General features: G+C 42.3%; 1 protein-coding gene across 4 annotated transcripts in view; it reads right to left on the bottom strand.

The window, feature by feature from the left end:
• LOC147149066 (neuronal cell adhesion molecule-like) overlaps nucleotides 1-24,158 on the bottom strand; it is an 87,380-nt gene that overhangs the window by 39,777 nt on the left and 23,445 nt on the right. For 3 of the 4 annotated variants that reach the window (XM_086029482.1, XM_086029481.1, XM_086029479.1), the window contains one exon: nucleotides 6,883-6,958. The gene's annotated coding sequence lies outside the window, so the exon portion shown is untranslated. Of the gene's footprint in view, nucleotides 1-6,882; nucleotides 6,959-12,473; nucleotides 12,614-24,158 lie in introns of those variants that run through there. The other variant, XM_086029480.1, reaches the window with a different exon arrangement.

Here is a 24,158-nt window from a genome sequence, read left to right as displayed (position 1 = left end):
AGGTGAATACAAATCATTTCCCCTCGGCTGCCTTCCAAAAGGAGCGCACCATCCAATCTCAGCCACGCAGGACATAAACAATGGCGCTTTCAAAAGTGTGAGAAAAATCAAATCGTGAGATTTGTAAAAAATGGAAGACGCGAAGCACATTTGGGGGGAAAAATACGAAACAACGTGCATGCAATGGATTAGGTCACACTGAAAGAATCCAAATGATTGATTCATGCGTCAATGTGTTTGGTTGTACTTTGTTTGGCCCACATTTGGTATACACTTAAAAATAGGTTCCAAGGGCAATGAAAGACACTGATCAACATATGCCCACCACGTACTTTTCCACGGAAATCGGCCAATGGATCGGAGCGCCACTAACACATCCACTTTGAGGGGGGAAAAAAATGGAAACGTGAGGGAGAAAAATATCAAGGAAAAATATGCACATATTATATATAAACAGACAACAGTATTGGGAAGAATTAGAAAAAACTGTAAATGAAGATTAACAAAAAACATATTCATGTTAAAGAAAAACTTAAAAATATTTGACCATACAAATTATTATTAACACTGCCAGACATTTTCAGACCCTATTTTTCCCTAACGTTTCAAAAAAATTGAAATGAATAGAAAAAGGCTCCTGGGTTTGAATGGCTGAACTGTGAAAAGACGAGTAAATTCGGCAATGGCAGTGATTGAGTTAAGAAAATAATTAGATTTTTAAAAATACACAAATATTGGATTATTTTCATGCATATATATATATATAGGGTTTCTAACAAAATAAGTTGCTGACTGTACATCAGTTCTAGAACAGATCCTGGATGTTCTCGGAATACAAATCCTTGATGGAGCATCCTCCATTCTTTCCCATCAAGGGGGGACCAAAACTAATGAATGTAATGAAACCCAAACAACACCCCTTAAAAGCTTTAACTTCTAAATGCAATCCAATTATTTGTCATGCATATGGTGAACAAGCGCTATAGTCACACTTGATGCCATTGCTCAGGCTGACGCTCAGTATAAAAAAAAAAAAAAAAAAAGGAGGCCATGCGATTCAGCGCACACAGACACGTTTGTGAATGTGCTGAGTGCCACAGATGCAAACACTCTTTCAGCCAATTCTGAATGAGCTTTGATTGCGTTCGCCTCAACTATAGCCACTTTATTTGACAAGTCGCGTTTTCATATGCAAAACTTAACAAATAACCAAGACTCAGGCAACAATTCATCAAGGAGTAAACATCGAAGACGGTTTTGGAATTGCAAAAGCGTGCAAGAAATTCTCGTTTTAACCCTATCAGAGCCCCGCGCTGCCTTCTGAAATTATCATTGCAAATATATGATGATCTTAACGGTCACGTTCCAATCCACTTCTTTAAATGACAAACCAGCAAAGAGTAAATCCAATTTTTGAGGACGTTAACTTAAAAATATGTGATATTACATCAAGAAGCAGAGGATAGGGTAGAGATATCAACCCTCTTCTTCGTTTTTTGCCAGCATGTAATTGGGTGACCCCGTTTTGTGTGAAGTACTTTTATTTTGAGCGAGTGGATTACAGCGAGTGCGGCTGAAAGGACAGAAAAAGTCTGTGGCGCTCAGTCGGAGCAGTGTGAGCATATTAACATCTCATTGGTCGAGCTGATTGATAAGTTGGCCAATGAGCGTTACTGACGCTAATGGAGGGCTTTCTTATGGGCTGCAGACCCTTTACGAATACGATCCCAAATGAAAAAAAATGGTGAATTATTCTGGTAAGCCACCATGGGGGGACGGACTCGCTCCTTTTGTCTTAGATCCGTTTTCGATGACGCTTGTCCTTTTTGGACTAAGCCGGCGCCGCCCCGAGTTGACTTTGGATCAGAAGCGGGGTACACCCTGGACCAGTCACCGGCATATCGCAGGGCACTACGGAGGTCACGATACGATAATATCGCGGTATGAACCCCGCGATATGATGATTATCACGATAGTGTCGAAAGGTTGGCGATATATAACAAGCTCACGATATGATATATATCAAAGCTTGCGATATTCAAAAAAAAAAAAAAAAAGGAGCTCATATAAAAAACAATTAAAAATCATAAATGTCTGTTTTTGTACATAATAGCAACATTCACAAAGAAATATAGGCTTGGCCAGTCATGCGCTCCTATTGGCTCAGCAGTGCAAAGGCACACATTGTGAATCTAATAAACTAACCACCAGAGGGTGCTGGAACCGCACAAATGGAAAACAACTTGGGCTTTTAAACCGATTTGCTGCTATTAATACCGTGACATGACGACGATGATAATATATCGTGGACATTCTAATATCGCGATATTGCCGATGTCGCGACATCCCTACAGGGTACGTCTTGAAAAAACATGCGGCCACAACCTTAACTCATTCACTGCCATTGACGTATTTATTTGTCTTTTCACAGTCCAGACATTCAATCCCACGAACTCATTTTTTTTTTTTTTTTCAAATGTTTTCCCTCTTTAGGGTAAAAGAGGGTCTGAAAATGTCTGGCAGTGAATGAGTTAATGAGGACAAGCGCTATGGTGAACAATGGATGTGGTTACGGAACTTTTCATGGAGTTTATTCTGTTCACAACCATGGGGGATCGCAGGTAGACACATGAGGTACATCCAGGACGGATCACCTGTCATTGGATAACAGGGCTGACATATTGAAATGGACAACCAATCACCCTTGAGACAATTCGGAGCCTTCAGTAAACACACGGCGAAGGTGGAAGCAGCCAGAGAGAACCATCTCACAAAAGTGTCAGTTCTCTGCCGATTACAGTGAACTTTCGACAAAATCAATGTGAAAAGAGGCTGCCGTGTTGCTGTCTGTAACTCTTTAGCATAGCCGGACAAGGTGAGACCTTCCTCCAAGGAAGGACGCCAGCCCGCTGCCAGTGCTTGAATATGACAAGTACAGATGAATGTGATAACAGCCATCAGTCCTGGAATCAGCTCAGTCCTTCCCAGATAATGTATCTGCGTCGCATGACAAATGACGACATGGTTTTCATGGTCACACATCCATTAGTGTCCAGGTACTAAATGCCCATCCATTTTCTACAACGCTTGTCTGCAATGGTGAATGTTGTGCGCCATCCCAGAGTGTGAACATAATTTGTCTCCTTGGTTGAGCTGACTGGTGTACGTTGGCTCATGAGCATTTAAGCGGAAGTGAAGCCAAACATGTATTTTTTTCCTAGAATATGTCTTTGCAGGCCCGCTAGTTTAAACACGACATTCTGGTTAATATTGCGTTTGTGGAATATGAGATAAAACGTTTTTAGCTAGCTCAGGAGTCGGCCATTTTGTCACTTCTGTCGACTGAGGACGTCAAAGTTGCTCAGGGCTCAGATAATGACCAATCATGGCTCAGCTTCAGAAAACAGGCGGGCCGCGATCGGTCATTATCTGAGCCCTGAGCATCTAACCTGTAAACCACAAGTCTAGATCCACCCCTGTACTGCCCGGATCCCATCGCCACGTTCAGAACCAAAACAAGACAAACTGCAATCAGCTGACCATTTTTAAAACAGTTATTTGAGGATGATTAATATGATATGTTTACAAATTGGATCTTGACACAGCAGAATGCGGAAGAAACAATTTGGGCTTCTAAAATTCTAAAATGTAGTCATCAGTACTTTGACGAGAAATTGTTTTTTATTTTTGTCGGAAATACTTCATTTGTATCTTTGCATATATAGAAAAGCTAGCCTTGTGGGGCATAACAAATTTAGTGTCATTTAGAGTATATGCTGCCGACCAGTTCCTGGTATGTTTTGGAGGAATCCGGAGTACCCAAGTAGTAAATGTCTGCATTGAAAAAAGTGCATCCGTGAATTAAAAAAATATCTGGAATAAGTTATCCAGATCGGGAAAGCTGTGCTTGCTATTTTGAGAGAGATATTGGGAAAATACAAAACGGAGAGGACTTCAAATGGAATCTATTTGTCTTGGCCAGGAAATGAGACAGAGATTGGATAGAGGAGGGGAAAGGAAGGCCCGGAGGAAGGTTGTGCAGTTGAAAAGAGGTTAAAGAAACGATAAAAATGCAGCTTCAGATAATGAAAACTATCGTTTGTGTCTGTGAGTGAGATGTGCATGAAGCATGAACTTTCCCCGCTATGCTTGAAGACGGAAGAGGACAAGGAGGAGAGCCGAGGGGCCACGTCGACCTCGTTCATGTCACTCGGCCGCTTTTTCCGCCTCCCTTTGCATTCAGCCGTTCAAACTATTTGTTTACCAACGTCCTTCGCTCTGACACACTGGTGCCTCGCCGCGCAGTAACTTTTTGAACACAACGGAGCAGACAGGAGCGTCGAGGCATCGGAGGAATGTCAGGCGCATATCAGAGAGACACCGAGGAGACGCGTTGGCAGCCACCTAGAGGCCCCCTGCCAGAGTCCACCTGCACACCAACATTGATCCTTTCCAACAACGTGTTGGCGTTCGGCGTGTTTATATGCACGCTTTTGCATCACGACTGCTCACAACGACCAACCACGGCTCAGATTCAGAAAACAGGTCAGCCGCGATCGGTCGCCGTGAGCGGTTGTGATGTCATTTTCAGTCGACAGAGGTGACAAAATGGCCGCCCCCAGAGAGGGCTAAAAACGAGTGCATTCTGTTGCTTAATCTATATTACACAAACGCAAAATTAATCAGAATGCCGTGTTTCAGCTAGTGGGTCTGCTGGGAACGTATTCTTGAAAAAAATATGCTTGGGTTGACTTCCGCTTTAACCCTTTCATGCAAAGTGGTCACTACAGGGACAGCTATTTAAAAGTTGCTATCGCCTATTTTCATTAATCTAAAAAACATATTTATATTTTAAATAATAACATTAAATCACAATTAATGCATGAGAGGGTTAAAAATATTTTTAAAAATTTAGATTAATGAATATAGGCGAAAGCAACTTTTAAATAGCTGTCCACTGTAGTGACCACTATGCATGAAAGGGTTAAAGATATTTTTAAAAATTTAGATTAATGAATATAGGCGAAAGCAACTTTTAAATAGCTGTCCACTGTAGTGACCACTATGCATGAAAGGGTTAAGGGTGTTCATTTTATCTAATTTACGGGCAATACTGATAGGATGTCAGATGAATGGGACTGATCTATGAAATTCAATATCAACATAAACACAGGTAGGTATGAATTAGCGATGGCCAATAACGATACGGTATAAGGTAGTAAAGCTCTAGATGTGCAGTACAGCAGTCAATCGACTCTTTTGAAAGGGATCCTAAGCCACCTTTGGGCTCATCTCAAAGCTTCAAGTGCGTCCGGGATTCCACGGGGGGTTAAGCTAATGTCCCGTGAGTACAGACGAGGCGGTTTGCGATAACTGTCCACGACTCAGCCGAGTGTGAAGGAAAGGATCGCACCTTGGACCTCCGGGACGAGATCCGGAGGCTGCACGCGCAGCTCAGGGCAGAGTTGAAAGCTTGTGACGGCTACGAGCTCATCCGTCGCCGCCTTTGTACTTGCTCACCCTCCGCCTCGCTCCATTTGAACATTTGGACGCCTGTTTCAAATCTTTTCGCCAGTCATTCTCTCACTTTCTCTATCATGAAGCAACAATGGGATGTAATGAAGTACAATTAGTTTACTACCGTACTAAAGTCGATTTTTCAACGTGTATTTTTCTGATGACTTTATTTGACTTCCTACATATTAAATCAGATATATCTACACTTTCTACTCCTTTATCAAAATAGGCTTGTTACTTTTTTCAACTATTGCGGATGATGACACGGCGTAGAAGAGATAAATGGAGTTGATGTTCATTACTTCTTACCGAGCGTGAGCACGTTTGCCACCTCTGCTTGTTGTTGGCAAATGGACGGCTCGATATGTCACTGCTGCAGGCTATGTAGGCTGAGCCCATGTTTTCCGACGCTCCACGCTCGGAGTGTTTGAAGCCCAGTCTGGCGTGACGCAGCCTTTGTGGCTAGGTGCATTCAGTTCTCAGGTTGTCCCATAGAAGCCTGCAGAGGTTTCTGTTAACCACCATTGTTTTCGTTTGCGGCATCCTTGTTTGTGTGATGGATTTTAAACATTGCACCGGCCATCCAAGCTTTTTCTCTTTTTTTTCTGGTATCATATCAGTGTTGACCAACATCATATCAATCATATCAATCTTGGCCACCACATATCCTTATTTATCTGGTGTGATATCAGTATCGCCAATTTCTCATCCTTTTCTGTCTGGTATCATATCAGTATTGACTATCACAGGTATTGATATCAATGTTGTCCACCACATGTCTTTATTTACCTGGTGTGATATCAGTATCGCCAACACCTCATCCTTTTCTGTCTGGTATCATATCAGTATTGCTAATCACTGGCACCATATCAGTATCACCCATCACTAGTCAACATAATGCCCAATATAGACTCCAAGTGCTATTTTGAATTCCCTCGCATCCCTGCCCACTGGGTGGGCAAAGATAAGAGGGTGCATTACCATGGCAACCATAGCAATCAAAGAGGCAGTTCGACTCTCGTGCCTCCAAATGAGCTCCAACAACACAAAACCACACTGCCAGTGGACGAACGCCAGTCAAGCAAGCTCTGACCTTTCCATTTAGAACAAGAACAAAAGAAAAGGCATCGCCACTGTTTGCAGACTTATTAGCTGCGCGAACTGAGCTAATATTTAATAAAACCCGATTCTGGCAACATCCCGGCGGAGGCTGTCGGGCCCTGAAGGGGAGACCTTTACCAGATATGGCACACAGACTGGCATTTGTGCAATCGCATGCTGTGGGAGGGGAAACGGTACTCAAAGGAACATTCAGTCCTGGAAAACGCGAACGTCGGCCAGAGAGTGAAAACAATTCCAACTTACCAGAAATGCCTCGAATCGCCTTTCTCCTCCTCCTCTTCGGATATTCGACCTCTTGTTCTTTTTGTTTGTCTTCAATCTGTATGCAGAAAGAAACAACAGTTCAGCGCACTCCGCATGTCTTAGTCGGTTTGTTGGTGAGAGTTTGTCAGCTTTTCTGTTCCTGTCTGCAATTGATTATGTATTTATCCATCCATTTTTCATAGTATTTGCCCTAGTTAGGTGACTTTGGGCCTATGGACAATTTGGGGGCTTCACTGAGCTTAGTAGGTATGTTTCTGGATTGTGGGAGGAAGCCTGAGTTAGGGCCGTGCAATTAATTGAAATTCAATTACAATTGCGATTGTTATACTCTACGATTAAAAAATTGGCATAATCGTAAAAAAAAACAAAAAAAAAACAATTATTAACTCATTCACTGCCATTGACGAATTTACTTGTCTTTTCAGAGTCTGGCCATTCAATCCCAGGAACTTATTTATATTTCAATTTTTTTCAAAGGTTATGGTAGAAGAGGGTCTGAAAATGTCTGGGAGTGAATGAGTTAACAGGAACACAAAAGAGGGAGCACATACTAATGTGTCATTTTATGGGGGCTCCGATGGTTTGATTTGAAGTAATTTAGCACATCTGCCTCACATTTCTGAGGTTCAGGGTTCAAATCGCTGCTCTGGCCTTCCTGTGTGGAGTTGGTACATAACGCATTTTTGCAAGTTACTTCCCGTGCTTGCTTGGCTACGCACCGAGCACTCCTGCTTCCTCCCACACTCCAAGAACATGCATGTTGCTCCCCCAGATCACCCGCCAACGAGCACTCTCAAAAATGGGTGGATGGAGTCCAAAAATGATCCGATTTTGAAGTACAATGGCAGAAGACGATCAAATCTGAGTGAAATCCTCAACCCGAACCACATTCCGATGTTGCGTATTTTTCCTGCAATTTTTAAATGGAGAACTCGTCAATATTAACTGCAACTCACACGTCACATCACAGCGGTGATAAAAGCTGAGGAGGGAGAAGCGTGTATTTAATTCCCTTGAAGACCTCCCGTCATCCCCCTTTTGTTCAACTCTCATCATCACCTCCTGTCATCTTCGCTCTCCTCGTGATCATCTCATCTCTTCTTCTTCTTTGCACCCCACCTGAGCTTTCTACACCCTACTGTTGTATTTTTATCTCCTTGTCCATCTCCCTCTTCGATTTTCAACTTGAAGGGCAACATGTCATGTTGCATGTCACCGGAGAGAGATAAGACAGGTAGAGACATAGCGATTTCGAACAAGTGAGGGACCCCGCACATGACGAGGAAATTAATCGGCATGTGTTCTTAATGCTCTTATAGTGTGTGTGGTGCACTCAAGATGGCCAACACAACACACAATAGACCCAACAACCATATCTCCCCCAACAGTCAAGTTGCCTCTTTATGTCTGTTGTAATGCCAAGACTGACCTGAGAGAGGCAGCGTGGTGTCAGAGGGCATCCAGATCTGACTGTTTTTTCAGCAGATTAAAAAAAAAACAACAAAAAACACCACTCTTGGCACACCCCACACCACAGAATAATCAGTCCAGGTGATCTTTCAGAGACATCCTAGAAACGTGCCTTTGCTGACTTTAATTGGAAGGAGGGAAAATGCTCAAGGATCGTCGTTATGCGCGTACTTCTACAATATCAATTCCATCCTGTTTGGCAGTTATTTCCCTTCCCAGCCTTCCTCTAACTCCACTCTTATTGGAATCGACGCGTAAAGTGATTGACGTCCATGCAATTTACTTGGGGCTGATGCTTATCGACGTGAGTGTGCGTTCGAAGCAACATCAGACGCTGCCTTTTCCCGCCATTCTATGAGACACCAGCGCTAAATGGCCTCCCTACATCCCGTTACTGAGCTGATGCTATCGAGAAAAAAAAAAAAAAAAAAAAAGTCAGCGCTGACCTCGGTTACCGCCAGACACTTTGGCTTGGTTGCCATGGCGATTTAAAGAGGGGGACTGAAAATAAACCTTTTCCGATGGGACGGTGCACAATCGCCACCTGATAGGGGCGCTCTCATGACGGGAGCACCGAAAATCATCAGTAGACGGAAAACTCTTTAATAGAGGCCAACAAAGACCTTCAATGTAAAAACCATAAAAAAATCCTGACTGATAATTGTTATGTACACGGTGAGAAGAAGCTACAGATAATTAAAAAGGACATTGTGGCTCCCCTTGGATATATTACGACGGGTTTTAATGTCTTTTAGGGAATTGAATAAACAACCCGACGATAGTTCGTCTGTTTACAACTTTTTTGTGAAGGAAAATGTTCCGCAGTATATCACTTCCCAACCACACTCGGTGCAGGTTCATTATGTACGGCCACAGAAGCAACAAAACAAGAAGAAAATTGCCACTTAAAATAATGTAAAGCGTTGTAGGAAAGCCAATGCTGCTTGACACTTGGTTAAACACTGGATTAATGGACAGTCTGTGCCAGCCTGACATAAAGAGAGACAAATTATGGGCAATTTAGCATCCTTAACAAGAGCACTCAGAGAGCGCGGACCTCTGCCAAGGCCTCAACATTTGTCACCCAAAGGAGAGCTAAAAGTCGGCAAAGTCTCATCCAAATCCAAGGGAGTAAAGGCAAATGAGAGCTGACATGAACACAAATAAGATCATCCCCTGATATAAGCGTCTAAATAGGATTTATATTAATTCATATGACACAATTCCCCCCCAAAAAAAACTCCAAAGAAGAAAATCCAATGAGATTTGACAGAAATATTAAAATTATTAGTAAATAACATAAAATGATTTTTTTTTTTTAAATCTAGAAATTGCTAATAGAACCGGTTTACGAATGCAGTCGTATATTTTCCAGAAAAAGTTATACAACTTTTTTCAAATTAAATTGTATATTTCATGGATAAATTATTAGAATAAATTAACAGGTTATATTGTCAAGATTGATATTTTATATTAAGAGAACAACATTTTAATATTACAAAATAAAGCCATGTATTTTCGAGATTAAAAAAATTAAGATAGGATCAAGGAAAAAAATGTACAGGCTTGATATTAAAGTAGAAATATTATTAGAATAAAAATATATATGTTGAGGGAAAAAAAATCAAAATTTTTTGTCGTATAATTTCAAGAAAAAAATAAAATGAAATTCCATATACGTAAATACGACTTTATTCTTGAAAATATACGACCATTTTTTAGAACATTACTTATCTTCAAACTAGCTAACTTCATTCTCGTGAGATCCCTACTTATTTTTCTTATCGCGGGGGCCCTGATACTCCTTCATGCGCACGAACGTTCTCTTACAATCAACCACACTTGCAGTCCAAAGTTGGAACTCAATCCCAGCACCCATCGCAGCCAAAATCTCCAACGTCAATCGCAAATGTTTAAGGCCAAAACGAAGATGAAATTGAAACATCCCCGCAGGTTAAACAAGCTCGCCACAGACTTCCTCTAATGAGCATCTCTGGGGTTTCTTCTCTGAGCTGTGTTGTTTTTTTGATGTCCATGAGTATGAAAGAGGGCATGTGGGAGCGGGAGGGGGGGACGGTGCACATCCGCAGTTGACCTGAGGGTTTAATTTTAGACTGGCGCCTAATGAGAGGCAGAATGCAGCTTACGGACGTTACGGCTCTCTCCTGACGAAGCCTAATTACCAGCAGAGAGGGAGACAAGCGTTGCGGCCGGAATAAAATTGTCTCCTGCCGTGATTTCATAACAAGGGATTGAGCTGTGCCCTGACGACGTTACTTGCGGGACACGTGGATGAAATAGAAACGTCAAAGCGCTTCATTTACTAACATCCCAAGTAGCCGGTGACAATTTGCATGTTCACGCTAACAGATGATGTCAAACAGTGGTTGGCAAAAGGTATGAAAGGTGCCCTATTTAACTCATTCGCTGCCATTGACGTATTTATTTGTCTTTTCACAGTCCAGCCGTTCAATTCCAGAAATGTATTTATATTTTTTTCAATTTTTTTTCAAAGTAAAAGAGGGTCTGAGAATGTCTGGCAGTGAATGAGTTAAATTGTGTCTTAGGTAGCGCCGATGGTATTCAACGGGGAAAGTTTGGCACAAAATGAAGCTTGAGGTGATGGAATCGGAAGTGTTAATGGAAGAGGTCATAGAGCGATAGTAAAGAAATCTATTGCTCCAATTACTTGGGGGAAGGCAGCAAGCGGAGAAAAGCCTTTTTTTTTTTTCTTTTTATTCAACTTGTCCTGGATGCCGACATTAACTGTACAAAGTCATTTTGAGCATGTTTTCGCAAATATCACCTCAATCAAAATTTCAACATTATAGAAATACAACGTTTGTCGTGCATATCATTGCAAAAAGTTATTTGGCCTACTCACGTTATTGTATAGTGCAGCATAAGACCCCGGTGTAAGTGCAACTAAGCCATGTTGGCCATCTAGTGGCGAATGGTGATATTGCAACTTTAAACTACAGTCAAACAATGCATACTTGCGGGTCGGCATTCTCAGATTTCTTTTTCAATATTTTTTTTTAATATTTTACTTTTTGCCTATTTTCTCTAGGATTCTTTTGCCAATATCGACCCCGTTTTTCATTGCAAATGTATATTAAATATTCATCAGTAAAAAAGAGGGTAACTTTCAACCATCATCTTTTATAGTGTATAGTGAGACTGTTTTATGAGTGCATTAAAACCCTACATTTGCACAAATGCAACCAGATGATAATGGATACCAGAAAATCAGGGTACGGTTTTGTACACAGATACAGAGAAAAAAAATACTCTTTTAGGTTGATTTTGGGGAGGGGGGGATTATACATGGGATTTTACGGCACATACGCAACAAGTGTATATTTCTGTATTTTGTGCATTATTTGAAATGTCAATTTCAGGACATGTCCTCCAATTCTGGTTTGATCCACCTAATGTTTGTATTACTTACTGTATGTAGTATTGATTACGTCTGTCTTGTCACTGCCTGTCGTCGGAACTCGTGGAGACTGCGCATGTGTTTTGGTGCACATGCAGTTAGGAAATGCATCTTTAAAAGTCCGAACATGGAAAAGGACAGCCCAAATCATTGGATATTGGCATTCAATCCAAATTGAGCACTTGGAATTGCAGTTGTAAATACAGCATTAAGTTACTATCATTAAACACTGATTAACTAACCATTTGTTTGTTAAATTACAAACTTAAATATCTATTATTTCCTAATGGGAAAACAAAGAAATGAAAGGCCGCATTAAACCTCAGAGACTCCACTATATCATTATTTGCCCATTTGCTAATTCTCAAATGCTGCTAGAAACATAAGACCACATGTTCCCAATACAACAGACGATATGCTCCCGCATACAAAAGATGTCGATAGTGGCAGCGAAATGACAATCAAGCTCACACTGAGATAAATATCACACTCAACATTTTCCAAATTCCTCACTTTGAAAGAGGCCAGCAAATGCATCACCTACTCTGCCATAACCCCGTCACAGTTCCCATCGCATCCAATCCAGTGATTGCAGGTTTGTGATCATCATCCCCACAGCAGGTGACTTTGCCCTGAGATGAATCAAAAATAAATACATCACCTTTATCCGAGTCAATATCATAAATCCCCAGAGCGGCCGGCGCGTCAGAGGTCAACCGTCATAATCCAGCGGCTCGCGTATAGTCCTCGACGTGTACAAGGCGACTGAGTGACAGGAGAGGGAGGAGAGCGGATTCCCTCTCAAACGTGGAGCCCTCCCACCCCCCACCCCGATTACCCTCCCAGCGGCCTCCCACCCGTCCCTTGCTCGCTCACTCGCTCGTCCCTCCCCTGAGCCTGCCTCCCCTCTCACAGTGGGATTAAAAACAACCGTTTGTCTCTCTACAATGGGGGTTAAACATTTCCTGGTATCACATGAAGTTACTGGGTGGCATTTCTTTTTTTTTTTCTTGGTACACTCAATATTCCGAAAGCTAGAGCGATGGAGTAGTGGTTAGTATGTCTGAATTCCAAGGTTCGCCCGTTCGATTCTCGTCTGTGGCCTTCCTCTTCTCTAGGCTTTTGATGGCAAAAAAAATAAATAAAAATGAATCATTTATTAAGAGATATACAGCTAAGAAACACTCTGTGAGCGACGTTCACTCGAGTTGAGCAACGGTGGCTTTTATACATGGCATTCGTCGTTCACTCCAGGGACTGTGTCATCTTTTTCATGATCACGGCACACACTTTCTACCACCTATCATGACACATTCTTTGTTTATACCATACTTATGAATGCTCGATTTGAGTGTCAGGATCGTAAACTCGCCTGGCTTTCAACGGCTGGCTTCACCTTTATAATCGACGTGACAAACAGAGGTTAAACGCCTAATCTTTCTCTTCAACTCAAAAGCCGTGCTGATCTCAAATCAAAAGCGATGCAACGCCGACCCTTTGAAAAACACGCTTGTTAAATATATTTCGGGGTGTCAGTAAACGGTTGCATTCTAGTTGGTAATAAAAAATGTACACGGCAGTGATCCAGTTAATGGGTTGGGCCAAAAAATATACCACAAACTATGATCCCAAAATGCTTTAACTCTCTCATGCTCAAATTAAGTTTTAGTAATAGTTAAGTAGTACTTCTGAGTAAAAAAAAAAAAAAATGGCTCGTATAATATGAATGTGTATTAATTGGCGATTAGTTGTTGCAATATCTGCCCGGTGAGGGTGAATACAATTTCAAAGTCATTTTACAACATTGCCAAATGAAATGGCAAATGCTAGAGATGCTCAAAAAGAGGGTGGAGGCTGTTAAATGAATAAAAAGTCCTCCGGCTACAGATTGACGACTTCCTTTCCCATACAGTGAGAAAGAACGTGCGTGTGTGCGTGTGTGCGTGTGTGTTGGGGGACAGCCCACCTCCAACCAACAGATGTCCGCGTGCAATACAATCTCCAACAAAAAAAGAGGGTGGACTCATTTAATGGCTATTCCGCTCCGCTATTACCGCAACCCACTTTAAAAGAATAGATGTACTAAAAAGGCCTTTTGAGGTGTGTTAGCTATGGTTGCAGAGGGCAAACAATGGTGGAGGCCATCCCTTTCAAAGAGTCACTATAGCGAGGACCCAACCCGAAATAAAGCTCCTCACTACAAAAGTGGAGAAAATGTAATGCAATCCTGACTCACGTGAAACAATTTCAACTCTGCTGATGGGCAACTTCATTTTAAAGCAGAAGTCAGCCCAAACATATTTTTTTCAACAATATGTTCACAGCAGGCCCGCTAGTTGAAACACGGCATTCTGATTCATTTTGCGTTTGTGGAATATAAATGAATCCACCCGTTTTTAGCCATCTCTGGGGGCGGCCATTTTGTCACTTCTGTCGACTGAAAATGACATCACAAGTGCTCATAACGACCAATCACGGCTGACCTGTTTTCTGAATCTGAGCCGTGATTGGTCGTTGTGAGCGGTTGTGATGTCATTTTTAGTCGACAGAAGACAAAATGGCCGTCCCCTGAGATGGCTAAAAACGGGTGGATTCCACAAACGCAATATTTATCAGAATGTCCAGTTTCAACTAGTGGGCTTGCATAGAACATATTCTTGAAAAAAAAAATGTTTGCGTTGACATCCTTTTTAAATGGTGGAAGGGCCACAATATTTCATCAATGCTAATCAGGGGCCACATAGGACCGCACACTTCCTAACTGGATGCATGACAAAAATGATATTTGAAATATGGAGAAAATATGTGCATTCGTGCAAACTATGTGCTCTTAAACTATTTCATTTCTGACAATATATTTTTCAATTCATGTATAAAAGACCCACTATTGTAATCCAACAATAAAGAGTTTGAACCCCATCCCCCACGCCAAAAAAGAAAAAAATGTAAACATATTTTGGGAGGGTTAAAAATTGACACTTTATTGATACCACAAACTATGATCCAAAAAGACTAACATCAGATTATTTGATTTCAAAATAATGCAAGGAGTTTTTTTTTTTTTTTTGGTAGCGTGAGCTTTAATGCTATATATGCAGTACACTTATGTCAAAGACTTTCCGAAAATTCCACTAACAACCCAGGCTGAATTTAGCTTCTCAGTCCATATGTTTCACCTCAACCTAACCCATGACACCAATTACTACTTCCCTATAAATCTGGCCTTTGGCGCCATCTTGAGGTGTTCGGTGAATAGCTGAGGAAAATCTCAACTAGGTGAATTTGTGAATAGCATTCTGCAAATTGAGGAGAAAACGGCATTTTCTCCTGACTCCCTCCCACTCATTTTCTACATGGCTTCAGCAATAAGCACTTCATCTTTCTCCAAGAGGTTTGCAATATGCTCATCCGTGCGTCCTATTACGACTTTACAATTTCTTCCCTCTTACCATAATGAGATCTTCGGACCAGCGTTTCTCAACTGAGGTCCCGGGAGTTGGTGAGCCATACCTTGGGGGGGATTTGTAATAAATTGTGTTTTATCATTTTGTATCAAGTGCATACCGACGTGTACGGACTGGCACACCAATTAAACAAACACACTAAGACACTTAACTAGTTGCTACCTTATTTTGGGCCAATTAAAAGCTCTGACATGATTGTGACGTATTGTAGAAATCTGGCAACACAGACTGCACTTTAGAATCCATTTCTTTTAAACGCGGTCATGAATATTTAATTTGACATGTTCAAAAAATGAATTAGTTCCATGGCATTTAGGGGTGGACATGGCAGTTATGTTTAATTGGTGTTAGGATTGTGAGGGGGGTCCTGAAAGTGGAAGTCAACCCAAACGTTTTTTTTTTCAACAATATGTTCTATGCAAGCCCACTAGTTGAAAAAAAGGCATTCTGATAAATATTGCATTTGTGGAATAGGAGTTCATCCAGTCGTTTTTAGCCATCTGTGGGGGCGGCCATTTTGTCACTTCTGTCGACTGAAAATGACATCGCAACTACTCAGGGCTCAAGTTACGACCAATTACGGCTGACCTGTTTTTTTAAGATGAGCCATGATTGGTCGTTACCTGAGCCTTGAGTAGTTGTGATGTCATTTTCAGTTTACAGAAATGACAAAATGGCCGCCCCCTGAGATGGCTAAAAACAGGTGAATTTTGCTGCTTAACTCATACTCCACAAATTCAATATTAATCAAAATTCCGTGTTTCAACTAGTGGGCTTGCTGGGAACATATTCTTGAAAAAAAAATTGTCTTTGGGTTGATATCCGCTTTAAAAAAACTAGTTTGAGATCCGTGGGTGAGCTCACAAAAAAGCCGCAATTCTGCAAGCCGGCCCAAATGAAAAGCATCAGCACTTTTCGGTCCCAGCAAAAACGCCGGGACATCCATTAGAGGAATGTATCGTAAATAAAGGCGCTCATAAGGCCAGAGATGATAGATCGCGGAGAGCTGTATGGATTATTGTGCGAAATGAGTCAAAGGCCGATATGTCATCGCGGGAGCGGCGTGGACGAGCACGTCTAATGGGCATTATTTCTGCACAGTGACTCTGTTGACCGGCAGACACTGAGGCGATCCCCGCCGGCCCATTGCTCCGTCAAACTCACACTGAGACGGGGGACAAGTGCCCTCCCCGCTCTTTGTTCCGACTTCAATAAAAGGACAATTTTTCAATGGCCGGTTTCTAACAAGGGAAAGTTCACGCCAAGGCCTGGGCTGAGCATTCTACGCCGTATATTGTATGTTTACATGCGTTTGTGCTATCATCGGTTTGTAAGAACTGAAAGTTGACAAAGACGCTCAAACTGAAACAAGGACGAAGAAAAAGGATGACTCCCGACGCAAAATTTACACAAATTTGTGAACAAACGGATGTGACGTAAATAAATGGCATCATATGCTGCTTGCTACAAGAATTTGCAACCCCAAAAAAGTCGTGAAATAAAATATTACATCGCAGCACCAAATTTGCTGTTTACGATAAACAGTGACAGACATGCTGCTTGCAGCTATAGATTCACTTAATTAAGGGGGGGGGGGGGGGAAATAGCACAAGTATAAAAAACTTGACTCCACCTTTCTACTATCCATCCATTATCGATACCGCTTATCCTCATAAGGGTCGCGGGGCGTGCTGGAGCCTATCCCAGCTGTCTTTGGGCACTAGGCGGGGGACACCCTGAATCGGTTGCCAGCCAATCGCAGGGCACACAGAGACAAACATCCGCACTCACAATCACACCAAGGGGCAATTTAGAGAGTCCAATCAACTTAGCATGCATGCTTTTGGAATGTGGGAGGAAACCGGAGTACCCGGAGAAAACCCACGCAGGCACGGGGAGAACATGCAAACTCCACACAGGGAGGCCGGAGCCGGGATCGAACCCGCGACCTCTGAACTGTGAGGCGGACGTGCTAACCAGTCGACCACCGTGCCGCCCACATTTCGACTATTGGTCTATAAATCACGGAATGGTTTGGGTCATGAATACATCGAAGAAATGATGATTGAATTTAAACCCAGTACAGCTCTATGGCTGCAGACTCGATCAATTCTCGGGAAACTCCGAGCAGGGTTCTAAGAAAACACGGTGAAGCGGCATTTAGCTGTTATGCTGCATGCAAATGGAATAAAATGCCAACAGAAGTGAAGTTAACCCAGAGTGTGAATGCTTTCAAATCCAGATTAAATATCTAGGGTTAGCTGTTGTGTTTGCAAATGCTTCTCTGTGTTGAGCTTTTGTTTGTGTGAAGCACATTGAGTTGCCTTGTGTACGAAACGTGCCATGCAGTATAAATAAATCGGCCTTGCCTTGCCTATGTCGTGTTATCGAACAGCGGTGAGAAGATATAGTCAGCACTCAGTCATACTCTTATGTCACTGTCAGACATAAGTAGACTTGTCGCTACTTGACAAGAACTGCGTCAAAATCAGAGGGTGGTCGTGCCCGGTTTGCGGCTCCGAAAATCGTAAGGAACACAAAGGCCCGTCTTAGCAAATCGAATGTTTAGCAAATGCGATGCATTCAAGACGCCTCCAGCAGTAATCGCCCTCCCGTCAATTTGCGCCTGTTTACTCTTCCGGCACAACTCATTAAAGCACAACAACGACGGGTAGTTTGCTGATCGAGCCAAGCATGAAAGGCTGGACGGCGGAATCTCAAGTGCAGGAACCACACAGAAGACATCGGATTCGGTTCGGAGACAATGAGCGACACAAAGTGCTCAGGATCTTGAGGGAATTTACATGAATTACAGCAAGAGGCCCATTGGGATCGGCTCGACCTCGCCCTCTTTTTTTTTTTTTTTTTAAACCAAACACGGCCCTCGAGCCCGCCCATCCACACACAAGCACGTACAAAGACGCGGCGGTAAACAATGGCGGCGAGGGCGGTTTCCATGGTGCCTGTGAGGCTCACTGGCAGGGCTGGAGTGTTAACACGCTCGCAGACGCGAAGGGAAGATGGGAAGGATGGAAGAAGAGAGCGAGAGGCATTTAAAAAAAACAACAAAAAAAAACAAAAGGGGGAGAGATTTACCACACACAGGCAGCAGACCAATCCCTTAAATGAAGGACCTGCGGTGTCGCCCGTATCGTATTTCTTTTTCACGACGAGAGCCTGACGCGCGCACAATGGGCGCAAGGAGCAGCCCCCCTCTTCTTTGCTTACAGCATCCGCTTCGACTCTGCAGATAACTTGGGCCAGGTTAGTTTGCTGCCTAAACAGGTTATGATACAAATCCAGCTAGGGAAAAATTAACGGCAGCCCGACTAGTATGCTATCTAAATGGGCTGCGTTACATATCAAAAGTAAACAAAACGAGAGCGTCAATACCTTGTACGTACGATGCCACATTGCTACTTAGCCTTTTAGAAGTCAGCTAGGATTAACTTGAACCCAGCTAGTTTTCTGCCTAAACAGGCTGTGGTAGAAATCAAAAGTAAACAAAAAGGTAGCATGTCAAGACCGCTGCATCATTCAGATCTTTGCTCGCGTTCCTTTTATTGGTCAGCTGCCATTAACTTTGGCCCGGCTAGTTTGTTCCCGAAACGGGCTGCATTAAAAATGGAAAATGAACAAAACGTAGCGCCTCAAAGCCTCGACAACCCCGCAACTTTGCTGCCTCACTTTTCCGTTGTCAACTTCTGTTAAATTCAGCTCGATTAGTTTGCTGCCGAAACGATCTTCAGTAAAAAAAAAAAAAAAAAAAGGTAGTGCAACTTTGCTACTTTGCTCAGCTACAATTAACTTTGGCCTGGCTAGTTTGATGCCTAAACGGGCTGCGTTAAAAATTGAAATTGAATGCGGCAATACCTTTGCATTTCCCACGACTTTGCAATCTCACATTCTATCATTTTAGGGCTGCAATTAATGATTATTTTCATAATCGATTAATAGTTGATTATTTTATGGAATAATCAATGAGTATGATTTTTTTTCAAAACATCTTTTGATTTATGATTATGTCAAGTTGACAGTGCAGAAAATGTACAAATGAGGATTCAGTTCCTGGTTTGTCAGAAAATTGGCAAAAATGTTGATCATTGTTTTCCAAAGCAAAAGACGATGTTTGCAAACATCTAGTTTTGAAAAAAAAAAAAAAAAAAAAAAAAAAAAAGATTATGAATCTACTTCCATGGAGGAGTACAGAAATCTGAGAATATTTGCTGTTCAGAAGCTAAAATTCTGAGGATTTGGACAATTTTAAATCAAACAAGGATTCTAAACAATTACTCTATTACTAAAAACATTCATCACTGAATTTAATAATCGATTCATCGACAGCACCTTTAAATCAGTTAAGGTGAACTTTGGCTTGAATACTTTGCTGCGTAAACAGGCAGATGTTAATAAAAGGTAGCACGTTAACCTACGCATCCCTGCAACTTGACAGACAGCAACAAAGCCAAAAGGCCCGCCCTTGTAGAATCGAAAAATGATGATCACAATAAGCCAACTGCCACTGTGCTGCAAATAAGTGGAGCTCCGTGCGAAGAAGGCAGGACATGGAAGGGATCCAAAAGATTTTGCGGGGCATCGAAGGGTGAAGACGACCCAGCGAGCAGGTCTCCTCCTCTCCATGCTGTCACTGACCAGCGACCATATGCGTACACCAGAAGGCGGAGGCAGGCGAGAACACCACCCAAGCTTCCCCGCCAGTTCTCATTTCCATCTTTTCCCCACGTGAGAGTGACAGAGATGCTCGCGCCTAACCTGTGATCATCATTGCACTGAAAGACTACAAGCATCAAGAGTTTGGCTTTCAACTAATTGCTTTCATTTGGCCCCATGCGTTTGGAAGCCATGTTTTGAGGCGCATGTTACAGCAGCAGGAGGGGGGTTGGCGCTCTCATCCGCACTCTGTACCGCCACCTGTCTCGCCTGTATGTGTGAAGTGTCAGTCGAAGGGATGTTACGTGGGGTAAATCGAGCGAGGCGGGCTGGCGTTGTCGTAATTTGCATTTCAACAGGTATGTTGATTGAAAAGAAGTTGTGGTGGAAATTCAGACTGGTTGCACAATCACCCTGGGAATGCTTAATTCAGGGAATTTTCTGTTGCTCGGATTAATGGCACAGGCGGTGAAATGAATTGCGTGTTGTCGTCTAGCAGGCTCACTATATTCATTGTTTTGCTAAATTACTCAAAGACAAACCAGCCAAACGTTTATACATGTATATTAGGGATTTAACGAAACGAAAGTAAATATTTGATTTGTATCTCGATTCCTGACACGCGGCTCGATACATGTTTTTTTTTTGTTTTGTTTTTTTGTTTTTTTCTAGGAATAATGGTATAATAAATACTCATACATTTAATTAGGGACGTTCGATACTTTTTTTCAGACCGATTCAAGTACAAATATTAACTCTTTGAGTTCTCACTGATACCGCTAGTACTTTTGATAATATATCATGTAAAAAATGAGAAAAGACGAATTTCGAATGCAGATGATGAATCACCGATGTGTCAAACTGGCGCAATATAGTGCCAAATAGGACTCCATACCTTAAAATAAGGCCGGTATCGGCCCGATACCGATACCTGGTATCGGTACTCAGCCATCCCTACATTGTATTAATGTAATGTATTAATAGAGTGGACTCTGCATACTTGCAGTTTGGATTAGTGTATTTGCAGATTTTTTTTTTTTGGTCACATTTTTTTTTTTCAGTATTTCATTACAAGATTTTCAAATATTGTAATTGGGTTCTTTTTTAAGCCCATTCCCCCCGATTCTTACGCATACTGAGTGCTGATGAGTGTTTTGTTTTTACACATTTTATTTATAATTTCCAACTTTTCCAAAACAAAAAAAACTAACTCTGGGTTGATCAGTCTTTTTGAAGAATTTTGGCGGTTTAACTTTATGGGGGGGGTGGGGGGGGGGGGTGGTTGCTGTGGATGCCCCCCACCTCACGTGGATGGCCAGGGCCACCAACCCGTTGGCCCCCACCTTTGCACGCCCCTGGTTGTTCCTTGATTGGATGTATAAAATCTTCGTTGTAAAGGCCTTGGTGCAGTTCTGCTATTCCAAAGACGAAATAGGTTTGTGTCCTCAAGTGTTAAGATTTTCGGGTTCCCAGTCCGTCCCTTTAAAAGTGGCTACTTCATCTTGTGATCGCCTCTGTACAAATATTTACAACATCCAGACGATTTATCCTCCTCACCCACAGGTTCCACTAATATGGATTTTTTTTATTTTTTTATCTTAACCCCAAACACAACAAGTTTTTGTCATCCCTTTCTTTCAGGTCAGTGGTACTAAATCACTTTTGCCCACCCTGCCAAATATACCATGCGTCTATTGTTTAGAAACATTACGCAAAGGTCTACACACACATCCTGGCACTGCCATACACAAAGACAAAGTGCAGAAAAGAAACATCCCAGCAGGTGTGTTGTGTCACACAGGCAAGCTGCAGGTCTAACTTGTGCGAGATTAAAAAAAAAAACAACAACAATAGCTATATTGTTTTTTGTTTTTTTTTGTGCCAGCCTGTAGTGCATTAAGCAGGAAAAATGCAATAAAGGCAGCTTTCCATGGAATGAATAAAAGCATTAACAGATGGAAGGACACACAATTCAAGTGCCTTCTCACTGATAGCTGACGAACGATAAAGCTGAGTAAAACGAACAACATGTCATTCTAAATCACTTAGAAATTTCCATCACAGAGACCAAGAAAACCCAACAACTAGCGTACTACTTATGCCGGCAGGGTACAACTAACCCAAACCCGTCGAGTCAAACTGACAATCACATCCACACCTTTTTTCATTTCAGTAAAATGTCAAAAATAAAACCTACAGTGTTGGCTGTGAAAAGATGAATTTACTTCCTCGGGTAGAGGTATGTCCTATGAATATTATTTGTGATGTGTTTTTTTTAATGAAGTACAATTTCCAACTCATCATCAAAGGTTCACCCACTCTTCTCTGGGCATTCACAACTACACTATACTACACTACACTACAAAGAAGTTGACGTAGATAGTGAAGCTGCTGTCTTGGTGTGCAAGTGGGGGGGGGGGGGGCTGAAGCAGCCTGCAGCGCATCATGTTGGTGCAGAGAGATAAACATGCGGAGGGAGGGCAAGAGACACTCACTTAAAAGAGAGGAGCAAGGCCTGAGGCCAGGTGCAAACGAGGGGGAGCCAAAGTGAAAAGGCCACCGAAGCTACAAGCAGGTTGTGTGCGTGTGTGTGTGTGTGTATATATTAGCATCTGTCTGTGTGTGTATGGGTGTGTGTGTGTGTGTGTGTGTTTGTCCAGCATCACGGGAATCTCCGATGTGTGTTTTCAACAGTACGATGTGTGTACTGTAACCCAATCAGGAGGAGCTGCCAAACAACAAGGCTGCTGGCGAGAAAAGACATTCAGTCAAGGGCTGGTGAAATTCCATCACGCTCACATCAGATTTGTTCTATAGACAATATAAATGCTGAATGCAAACGGCATTCGGGTCATAAAAATAAACTGATTTCACCCAGCAGCAACGGTCAATTTGGCCGGATTAGTTCCCTGCCTAAAAGGGCCGCGGTAGAAAACAAAACACGCCTTGCGTTTTACAAGTCAGCTATGCTTAACTTTGGCATAACTAGTCTGGCAGTTAAATGGGCTGCGGTAGAAAACAAAAGTTAAAAACAGGAGCCCGTCAATAGCTCGGAATCACCTGCTCTTAAGTGCCTCGCCTTTCGAAAGTCAACTGATGAAATTTGACCCGACTTGTTTACTGCCGAAACGGGCTGCTGTAGGAATACTAAGCAAACAAAAACTGTGGATGTCAACACCTGTGCATCTCCACAACTTTGCCACCGTACCATATAGAAGTTATAATTATCTTTAGCCTGGTTAGGTTTCTGCCTAAACGGGCAGCTGTACAAATCAAAAGCAAACAAAAAGTAGCACGGCAATTTCTCTGCATCCCCTGCTTTTTTTTTTTAAGAGTCAGCTATGATTAACTTTGACCCGACTAGTCTGCTGCTTAAATAGGCTGCTGTCGAAATAAATTACCCAAACGCTAGCGGGTCACACTTATGTATCCCCGCAACTTTGCAACCAAATGGTAAGCGAAGCTGCGACATTAGCGTGTATTAGCATTAGCTCACAGCATTACCAGCGGGAGCTTCGAATAACTGACACACACAAATTTCAATGTGGGGGGGGGGGTAGAAATTTCAATGTGGGGGGGGGGGACTTGATTTAGGCTGTGTCTGCTGCATGCACTACATGCACAAATCCGCTACTCTAATGGACAAGTGTCAAGTCAGTGGCTTGGTAATGAAGTGCTGCCTCCACGAGTGAAAAAGTCTGGCTTTATACAGAACATATGCTGTAATTCTTAATCCTTTGTGTATTTTTTACCAAAGGTCAGAGAACTTTTGGTAAGACACCTGGAACCCATTTTAAATTGTAAAACCCATGTCTCCTTTAACAAAAGTACAGTCAATTTTTTTTAAAAAAGAATAAAAAAAAAAAGATGTCTATTCCGAGAACCAGTACAGCCTCCTGCCTTTCAAAACTCTCTCGCTATGCTCCTCTTTGCTCCTAATGAACCTTCCTCCATTACTTTCTGACAGCAGAGAAAGAGTTCTTCGGCTGCTGTGTGTCATAACTGTAAAAAGTTTGTGGAGGAAAGCGAGGAGTCATGTGCGCCCGTATGTGTGGGCAGAGCTGTAGACAGTGTTGCCTGTTAATTACAGCAGCGCTGTCTCTCCCTGACAATGCGTGTCGCACGCCAACACACGAAAACACACACGCGCGCGGTGCACCTGCCACAAGGCAGATTGGATTTACACTGCATCAATAATTCAGCCCAGACCG

Source organism: Filicampus tigris, chromosome 4 (assembly GCF_054856515.1).
Source record: "Filicampus tigris isolate MCC_2025a chromosome 4, RoL_Ftig_1.0, whole genome shotgun sequence".
NCBI classification, from domain to species: domain Eukaryota; kingdom Metazoa; phylum Chordata; class Actinopteri; order Syngnathiformes; family Syngnathidae; genus Filicampus; species Filicampus tigris.
This window is presented reverse-complemented; position numbering and strand designations above follow the sequence as displayed.